The following is a 10,806-nucleotide window of genomic DNA, read 5'->3' on the forward strand; positions in this document are numbered from 1 at the left end:
TTCTTTGAGAGCGAAGGCAGAGATAGAGGCATTCTCTGCACTCTTACATAGAACATGGTACAACTTGATCACACAGATGTTCTGGAACAGTCTTATTTATGTTTAAATTTTAGATGTAGTGGAAATATAAGTACTTCACTTGTGTCAAAGCCTCCCAACAGGAACAGCAGTGGCATTAGCTAAGGAGGCTAAATGGTGTACATGCTAAGAGCCATAAAGACAGGTTGGTCTGCATGGTAGAGGTAGAAATGCCAAGCAGGATGAATGGGGACACCCAACACAGGTGAAGGCAGAGTCTGGAAGATACAGTGTGAGCAGCAGAGAGTGGCCACATCTGGAAGGTAGAAGAAAATGGCTGATGCTGTAAATTACCTGAAAAGCCTTGTTTATATTTCAGTAAAACATCCCTAGGTACAGGCTTTAAATACCTGGAGGTTGTAGGAATGGAATATCTAGTAATATTAGATGGGGTTAAGAGCCACTGACCTAGAATAGATAAATTAGATTGGTCCAGGCAAAATAATAAATCTTGGCAAGGGCATTTCTCCGTGACTTACCCTTCAATTTTCTATCTTTAACTCTTTCTGTTAGAGAGGGACAACATTCTTCAAAACTTTAATTCCAGTGGACAACTAGAGCTTTTTGTTTATTCCATTCTAAGCTTTGTAACTTTTCAACTACTCTTCCTGTTTCACATCATGTCTGGCCCATTACTCATTTCCTCATAGTCGCAAATTCACCTTTGCAAATAATAGTTAGGTTTCTGATATCAAATATATCATGAAATTTAATGATTGACACTGAGCCAGTGTTATGTTTCATTCATCAAATATTTGGTTGGGCTTTTATTATGTTCTATCTAAACACTGTATCAGGAAATAGAGATATAAAAGATTTTAAAAACAAACAAAAAAAAAACCAAGGCTAGTCCTCTCATCCTAAAGAGCCCAGAATTTATCCAGCATTTTAAAATGTACTTTATTAATAGAACATCATCAAAGAAAGAGAAGAGATTAGGAATCAGAGGAACTGAGTTTAAAGATTTATAAAAGAAACTATTCTAGGTATGGATAGGAATGATGTAGAAAAATGCCTTGTCTTTTGGCAATTTCCATTACTATTTTGTAACACCTTCAACATTGTCACAAAACAATCTATTGTATAATAGAAAATGAAAAGATTAAAAAAATAAAAATATAATGTACTTTAATGTACATATGAATCACCTGGGGATCATGGGTAAGATGCAGATTCTGTAGTTGGTGAAGAGGAGTTCTGAGATTCTAGGTTTTTAATAAGTTATCTGATGATGATTATGCTGTTGGTCTGCAGACAATATTTCATATAGCAAGTGTTTAGTGCAGGTTTTTTCTTAACCAGATGCGGAAGGGAGGCAAGTCCTACAGCCCTAATCATTCATACTATGTAGTAAATTAACTTCACTTCCATGCCTCTAGAATATTAGTTATGTACCTTCCTTGAGAGAACTGACAAAATAGTCTTTAAAGCATTCTCTATCTTCTTTGTTCAAGCGGAAACTTGTATCAGTTAGGACTGAATTCAGATTTAAGCAAACAAAAGTATTTTCAGTGACTTAGACAAATAGGGGTTATTTATTTCAGACAGCCAGCAGTCAGCGGGTAGTAGTCTAGTGCTCCAGGGAACTTTCTGTTTTTTTCTTTTCAGTTATTCTCAGCATGTGCAGGTAGGTCCTCACGGATGTTGTCCCTGTGAGGTTGTGAGATGTCCACTGCTTCAGCAGGCTTGCAAGTGCTTTCCAGGTGGGAGCAGGAAGAAGTGGGGGGAGAAAGGACAAGAGACAGTGCCCTTTTTAAAGGTCCCTTTTTAGAAGTTTCTCAGCAGGTAAGCCCATTGACTCAACTCAATCTTTTTGTGTAGAACTGGGTCACGTGGTCACCCCTAACAGGAAGTGAGTGTAGGAACATGAATATTGGAACTCTAGCTTTGGAGCTTCGATAGTAGCAGAAGATAAGAGAGGAGCTGCAGGTGGCTTTGCCACAGTCAGTCCAAAGCATTTGCCACACTCATGGAGTTGAAATGTCATAAGCAGAAACTAGGTTTATCCGTGCTAAAATTTAAAACAATAACATAGAGCCAAAATTCTTTTTAAATGTCTGAGCTTCTGAGAACTTCAAATTTTCTACTTCTGCCACTGACTGTTTGGGCTACATAGAGGTTTGTTTGTGCCTGAACCGCCTACCCAATATAAATAGAGGTAGATTTTATCCCTTGGTTTCCCTGAGCAATTTCTTCAGTTTTACAAAGTCCTTTGTAAATAGAAATAATACTTTAGTACATATGTAATTTATTTTTTATCCATAAAGTACCAAACTTTTACATAAGAACATGAACTTATGAACAATCTTAATATCCTAGGTTAGTTACAGAAAAACCATTTGGAATATATTATTGAAATATAGCTTTTCTTTTCCAGTTTAAAATCAAGTTCTGATATTTATAGTTACTTGTCTATCTGACTTTCAAAAAACTATATATAGATGCAATGAAAGGCAAAGAATTAATATTGATGTGTCATCTATTATGTCTACATATGTCTTGTATATTAATACCATTAACCCTCTCAACAACCAATTAAGATCACTGCATTTTCCATTTTCCTAATGAGAAAACTGAGGTACAGAGAAGTTAGGTAACTACTGAAGATCACCAGCGACAAAATGTCAGAGCTGGATTTGAAGTCAAGTGTGTTTAAAACTTTCTAATTCCCTTCTCTTTTGGAGGACAATGTATGGAACTTACTACCTTGCTCTGCTTATTGATTACCTCAGTGAAACTCATGATGTATGTGTAAAATAGTAGAGATTCGTTATTTGTATCCATCCACTTTTTTGTTTAGGCTTGAATTTAACAATTAAAAATATATCAAGTGAGACTCATCTGTTGGAAATAAGAAATGCATATATTTTATTTTAACACTATGATACTAGCGATAAAAATTAAAGAGAGAAGAAAGAAAAGAGCAGAGGTATTAGGTGAGTGTAGAGAGATGTGGGTGACATGTAAAGAAGAAAATTCAAATGATAAATTAGTTATCAACTCTATGATACATAATAAATAAAATGGCATTTTACTTAAAAAGTAACCAGGATCACAGAACTTAGTAAAAAATGAGCCATCATCAGTCCATGCAATTTAGATAGTAAATGAAATAAAACAAACTCACATTTAAACATATATTTATGACTTCAGGGATCATATATGGGGAAAATCTGAATAATTACTCTGATTATACAGAATATTTAAATTTTTCATATTTCAAGAATTGATCTCTATAATATAAATTGGTCTGATAGTTAAGAAAAATGTTCTTTAAAAGAAACTAGATAACTTTTTTCTTTTATAAGTGGGGAGAGAGAGGACAAAACAACAATTGGAGAGCAATGTGATAAGTACTTGGGGCACTAGGGGAGAACAGAGGAAAATAAAGTTATTTTATTTAAATCACTTTCAAAAAGCCTAACAAATTAGTAACTCATTTTTCAAAATTCCATTCCAAGTGAATAAAATATGAGGTTTGAGTCTACAAATAGGTAAAGCCCAATCTTCCCGAAAACTTTCCACTTTGAAATGAATCATGTTGGAAGAATACAGGCACTGAGGCTGGCTGCTCTGAGTTAAAAAATGTGCATTAAAAAAATGTTGGCAGGGTTGGAAGTTAAGAGACATGACAAACATTTTATGGCTTCAAAGCTTTTCAGGTTCAGAAACGACAGTATAGGTAGTGACGTAGAAATTGCATATACATGTAGAAAAACAGTTAAATATTGGGCAGGAAGTGTGGCGTGCAGAGCTGAAGCCAGGAGTGTCCTGATGGCCTCTGGGAGTTGGCAGGAAGCTCGGAGGCTTCAGATAGGAATTACAAGTATTTGATAGCTCAGAGGAAAACATAGCACAGAGGGGGAAATAGTGTAAACACAGAGGTCAAGAAATAAAGGCAGGGCACTGGGCTCCCTGGTGGATGTGGACAGGAGCAGAGGCTGTAATCCAATAGCCAACAGGGTACAAAGCACCTCCATCACCAAAGTAGCTACCTTGGCAGGAAGCATAGATCATACCATTATGTCCTCATTTCTCTCCTCTGTCGGGAACAGATTTTATTACTGAACTTCAGACAGAAGACAGTGTAGGAAGAAAAATTATGGGCACAGAGGTTTAGAAAAAGAAGAAAGATTGCCTTGCGCCCGGTTCACCCAACAGTCTTTTCCTGCAGATCAGGTTTTGAGGTTAATTATGTTTGTTCTGGTTTTTCAGAACTCGAACCTAAGATGTGAGTTTTGATATCAATATCTAAAGAACTAGACTGAAGCTTTTGATATCTATTTTTTATATTCAAAACTGATTATCAAGGTGGATGTACAGTGAAGTTATTGAAGCTGAAACTTCAGGGTCTCTCACCTGAATTGGCCCTTACAAGGTCCTGCACCTGTTTTGGCATTTGTAATTTTGATTCCTTTTCAGATTGTACAAATAATATCATTTATAAAGAAATTGTCATAAAGAAGGCAGCTGACTAACGCATTTTATATTTTATTTGACTAGATACTCAATCAGATATGAACTTTGGGCTGCAGGTAATAGGATACCAAGAAAAAGTGGCATAAATTATAAGGGTATTTATGATCACACATTAACAGGGTACCAGACAGGGCCAGGCAGCTCAGTGATGGAGGGCTGGCTCACTAATGTCATTATCATTTTTTTCATCTGAATTCCATGCCATCTTCAGCAGGTCAGCATTGTCACAGTTCATAATTTCAATACAGCTGTGATAATGTGCTCCCTGCTGGTCTAGTGGTTAGGATTCAATGCTTTCAGTGTAGCTGTGATAGTTCCATGAGGCACAGGCAGACACAACCTCTCCAGTGCAGGAGAAAGAGGTGATCCCTTCTATGGTCTCTGTTTTTGTTACTAAAAAAAGCTTTTCCCAAAGCCCCCCCTATATTCAGGTCCCAGTTGGTTGGCATTGATCATGCCAGAGCTACAAGCTTTCCCAGTGGGCTGTGCCTGGCATTTTCAGCCTCTAAACTGGTAGGTGGGCTTTGCCAGGAAAGATGGAGTCAGGAGGATGGATGTAAACTGAACAACCAAAGTCTGTCACAGTTAGCCTTTATTAGTTATCCACTGCTACATCTTGGTTTGATGAGGTGGGATCTGTATTTCTTCTCATCTTTTGTTTACCTATGCTTATAAGCACATCTGTATTTTCACCATTTGTATGTTGCATTCTTTTTGGTCTTGCCCTCTAGCAACTACAATGGCCACAGATCTTCCTGCAGAATCTAAGAATTTTCAGACATGTTTATGTTGATGAAAGTTCCTTTGAGCTGCAGACTTTGGCCAAGCTATAACAAATCCACTCCACTGTGGAGATTTTATATGCCACTAAGGACAAGAGAACGGGCCTCTGGGCTAAACAGTACAGAATGCCAACCACTCTACACACAATCGCTTGGGTACAAGCCAGAACCACTGGTGGTTATGGCTCTAGTCCAGGCTCTGAGCTGCTTCCTAGAAGAGGTCACAGGAGGTAAGAGGGTGTTCCCTAAGGACTTTCCTGATTCCTGGGGACTCTTGGGGAATAAGTTCAGGTTTGGTGTTTATCTGGTGTCTCTAAAAACTCACATGTGTTCAAAATGTCTGGGCACTGCTCTTCCACTTATAGGTGAAGATCTAGTTCCATCTTTTACTTTCTTTAGGAAATTTTCATCAGCACAGCAGCCCTCATTCATTTGAATGTCTGAGATTATATAACATTTTTGTGTCAATATTACTCATTCAGTATTTAATCCTATACTATTCTGCAATATTTTGTTTTCAAGTGTATTCTATTCAGGGACCTTTTGTGCCTTTGCCCCAAATACAAAATAAAAACTTTTAGATTAAAGACCATATTTTTCCATTTCTCACACTTGTCATCCATGTGCCTCATGTTGTGTAACATATATTTATTGAACAAGTGAATGTAGGTTGTGGTAATTGATAATGTAATGAAAAGAATAACACAATGTCATGTGACAAAATTATTAAGGGAAATGTCAAAAACAATGTTGAAACAGTAAGTTGCTATGTACCTAGTCATTAACTGTGCTAAACAGGAATACAGCGGTGTGCAAAATCAACAGGGACCCTGCTTACGAGAGGCTTAAAATCTAGTGACAAAGAAACATACTAAATAAACAATCAAGCACAAAACGGGAAGATGAAGACTGCGGTGAGCGCTATGAGAGACAGGAACATGAGCCATGTGATGTACAAGCGGACCTGGCCTAATTTGCTGGTGAGGAAGGGCCTTCCTGAGAAGTAATATTTGCCCTGACACCTGCATTACTAGGGACAGCTAATGTTTTCACGGGCAAATGTCAAGCTGTAGCTGGAGTAGAGAGTGAGGTGGATGATGGTAGAGAATGAGGCTGGGGGAAAGGTGGGTCAGAAAGAGCTAAATCTGTTCTTTCCAGAGTCGTGTGTGGAGCTGCCCCACCAGGGACTACATGTCCCAGTGCCCTTTGCATTGTGTGGCCTCATGATGTGTTTCCCTCCAATGGAATGCAAGCAAAAGTGGTGTCACTATATCCCAGACAGAATTTTAAGTCAGTGGGTGTGTTTCCTGCACCTGCTCACCTCCCATTCTGTGGGCTCCGGCGGTGAGAGTAGGGTACCTTTGGAAGCTGTGTGATAAGGGTGGTTGCACCACCCTCAGTCTGAGACCCTGAATGACTGCTCGCAGGAGATCCTCTGCCCACCTGGAGCTCCTGCCCTGGACTGCCACACTGGAGAGGATGAAACTTCAGCATTAAGTCACTGAATGCTGGAAGGATCTTTGCTTATCCTAACTAATGCTAGGGAGTGTGGTCTTTAGACCATAAGTAATGAGAAGTCATTTAAGAAATTTTAAACAGAGAGATGTATGGTAAAATCAATATTTTGAAAACAATCACACACAAAATGGAAAAACTAAAACTGTGATAAGGGCTAGAAGATAAAGGGGTGTGAGCCATGTGATGCACAAATGTGTGATACCCCTGTTTGCAAAGTAGAGAATGTATTAGGGTGAGTGAGAAAGAATCAGGAAACCACAAACAGAAATGCTATCACAGAAGTCTAAGCGAGAGAAGTTTGAGGCAGTGGAAACAGAGAAATGGGTGGACTCAGTAGATCTAAAGTGATGTTGATAGGATTTGGTAATGTACTGAATGTGAAAAATTGAGAAGGAAGTATTTACAAAGGCTGCTCTCTTTGGCTTTGGACACTCAGTAATTGAATGACGGCATTCTCTCAGAAAGGAAACACAGAGAAAAGTTCCAGGTTTACATCTGCGCACATACACTAGTAGACGCTCTTGTTATATACAAAGCTCAGTCTCTTATTCTACAAACATGAAGAGAGTTGCGCTGCCTTAGGGAGGTACCCCTCCGAAGCAGTGTGCTAGTGGTTAAGGTACCGAAGCCTGGAGTTGGACCAGCTCCTTAGCTAACTACCTAGATCACCTAGGATGATTGTTTAATTCTTGGTTCCGCAACCTCAATCAGGAAAATGGGGAAAGAATAGTGCCTGCCGCACGTGTTTGTAATGAGGAGGACATATAAGGACATATACGAAGTATGCAGAAGGATATTCACCCTTGGCAAGAACACATTTGTCATTCCTTTTTACACAGCACGTTAACCAGGGTTGTAAGTGTCATCAGCTTATTGTGTGCTCTTCAGGTGGGAAAATACAGTCCGCTAAGCTACCGCTAATTGTAGAGTGCATGCTCTATACAAATAAGTTAGTTTCATGGGTCTGGCGGGGTCACTGAATTCCATAGGTAAACCTTAGCACTAATGGTTCCATTTTTTTCTGCTCTCATTTTGGCAAGTTTGTTTTTAGTCCTGAGTTTTAGAGACACTAACTCTGGACCCTTCCTTACAGAGCTCCACATATAACCCCCAGCATACAGATAATGTTGTTCTTCCATAGCCACCTAAGTCTTAACCTCTTTCCATCAATTCTCAACTCAGCATCTACTCTACCAAATACTTTCTTTATCTAATTTCTTCACTCTTTCAACTTGTTTAACTTTTATAAATCTTTATTTTGGTTACTTTCTTAAATGAATCCATACCTGCTCTCTAGTCTTCCTCCTGCAAGCAGCTTTATACTCAGTTTAAATCGCATTCCCTATCAGTCATGCCAATATCCTTCCCATTATCTTTCTGTCTGCTGCAACACAGAATTAGTCTCACCTTACATTCTTTTCAGCATGACGAAGAGAGGTGTGTATTTGTGTGTGGGGTAAACTGAGGTTAAAAAATAGATAGTATAACAGCAATACACACAATTAGGGACGTAAGCTTGCCACTAAATGTCTATGCTTAAGTCCGTCTATTTCAGTGCTCCTTGGGGAGCGTTGTAATATAATATTTTAAGATTTACAGGAGACCTTGTTGAGTATCAGCTATGTTTTCCAAAAAGCAATTATCCACTTTTTCCTAGGAAAAAACTCTTTTTGTCAGGCTTCTATGTCCTACTGCAGATTCCGCTTTTCTGATATATGCCACTTTAGAATATTAGCTAATTTTATCCCTAAATGTCACCTTTCATTTTCAGTCACTGCCTTCTTATTTTAAATCCATATAAAGTTTTAAGGGAAAATATTCGAATAATTTTATGTATATACAATTGAACTAGGTAAAATTTTAGGGAATTCCAAAAGAGGATAGATAGAGTAGGACAGGCTATGAGTAGTTCTGGTTGCCTGGCCAGATGTTCTCAAAATATCAGAATAATACCATACCTTCACAGCACAGCAGTTTGTAGTGACCACAAACTAAATTTCTGATTTTAAACTTTCTTTTTTTGAAGAAAATAACTGGCAGAATTCAAGCACTGCCAAATGCATCCACTCCCCGACTCTCTCTCTTCATTCATCCACTCATTCGTTCTTATGTTAGATACTTTTTGACTACTTTGTTATGCATAGTGGTGTTAAGAAGATGTGATATATTTCCCTGTTTTGAGGACTTTAAAAATCTGCTAGGTAATTAGTAATCTAATCTATAGGTTTTTAAAGAATCAGTGACATGTCAAACCCTATACCAGTGAATGCACTAAGATAAGTATTATTCTCCCCATTTTCGGGAGGAAGAAACTGACACTAAGAGAAGTGAAGTAATGTATGTCACCTCACCCAACCACTACTTGAGTAGCAAAGCCAGAATTTAAATGAAGCCATCTCCCTCTGACTCTAGAGTATGCACTCTGAACCACCGTACATTAGTTTCTACTTATTTTTGTTTTATCAAAATAAAAGGAAATCTAGAAATGTTTACACCAGGTACAAAAACCTAAATTCTTTATAAAATTCATAAATTGATTCTTCAATCATGTTTTATCTGACTTTTTCTCAAGATATCTTTGTTTAGAGGCATATTTTCTGGAAGATGATCCAATCTGTTTAATGACATTTTATAGCGGGACCTAGAATGCTTTTCCTTTGTGTCTTTTAAACCCTTTCTCATCCTTCAGATTCCAGCTCAGAAGTCACCCCCTCTGTAAAACTCTCCCTAATCCATCTCCCAAGCAGCACAAATCCTTTCCTTCAAGACGGAACCTTCCTGGCATGAAGTACACCTAAGAGTCACATTGCTAGATCACACTGGGTCATGTTGGTGTCTGTGTCTGTGTGTCTGTGTGTCTAGGTTGAATATGAGCCCAACAGGGTGATTCATATTAGAGTTCCCTTCTCTCATGGCACCCAATACATTTGTCTCCACATGTTTTGTCCTAAGTGAAGGTTGGACACCTGTTGGTATTTGACAAAAGCAGTATTCTGAGTCCAACTGTACCTAGGTACGCAATTTCCTGGCTACACCAAAAACCAAACTAAAATGTTGGACATAGGAAGATTTTTTTTTTGTATTATCTGCCTATACATCCCTTGACATAAAAATGAACATTGAGTAAAGATTATCTAAGGATTACATCCATTTCTGAGCATGGTTACTGAGCTTGCAACTAGAAAGATGTGCCTAAAATAAGGCTTTATAAATGATTCAATAAATGTAAGCATAAACAAAGGGCTCTAGATAAACTAGGAAAGGTTGACTTTGATGTGGAAAACTAGTGCAGGTTTGTGCAAGATATCATTAGTCAACTTTTTACTTAACACTGAGAAGGCTAATGTCCTTATTTTTAACAATGTAAGGTACCATATTGTAAGTGTCCACGTGGTGTTCTCTGTAATCAGATTGCCTGGGCTGAATCATGTTCTTCACCATTTACTAGCTTAGACATTTACTTCAATTCTAAATATTATACCCACTCATGGGTTGTTGTGAAAATTAAATAAAAGTAATTCATATGAAGCACTTGTGCCTGGAATACAGTAAACTCTATAAATGTTAGAAATTACTATTAGAATTAAAATTCAAAGTTTCATGTTTAGTGATTTAGGATATTCCACATGCTTACTGGTAGGCTATGTGAACACAGGACCCAGAAAAGCCTCATGAAGCTAATTTAAAAACCTAAAGCATGTAATATCAAAATGGTAGAAATCTTGGCAAATAACATTTCCCCTTTATTTTATGCTGCTGTAGCTTCACATTCTTTTAAGAAGTTTTGTTTTAAATTTGCAGTACATGAGGTTGAAAACTTTACACATTGGGTAGGGCCTAGGTTATGGTGCCTCCTTAGGTTAAACAGTAACCGGATGAATACTGAAGGATTGGGAGAAGCTGGGAGAACCACGTCTCTGAGGGATATATCAAACTGCCATCCCCACGG

The sequence above is a fragment of the Hippopotamus amphibius genome, chromosome 13 (assembly GCF_030028045.1).
Source record: "Hippopotamus amphibius kiboko isolate mHipAmp2 chromosome 13, mHipAmp2.hap2, whole genome shotgun sequence".
Classification (NCBI taxonomy): Eukaryota; Metazoa; Chordata; class Mammalia; order Artiodactyla; family Hippopotamidae; genus Hippopotamus; species Hippopotamus amphibius.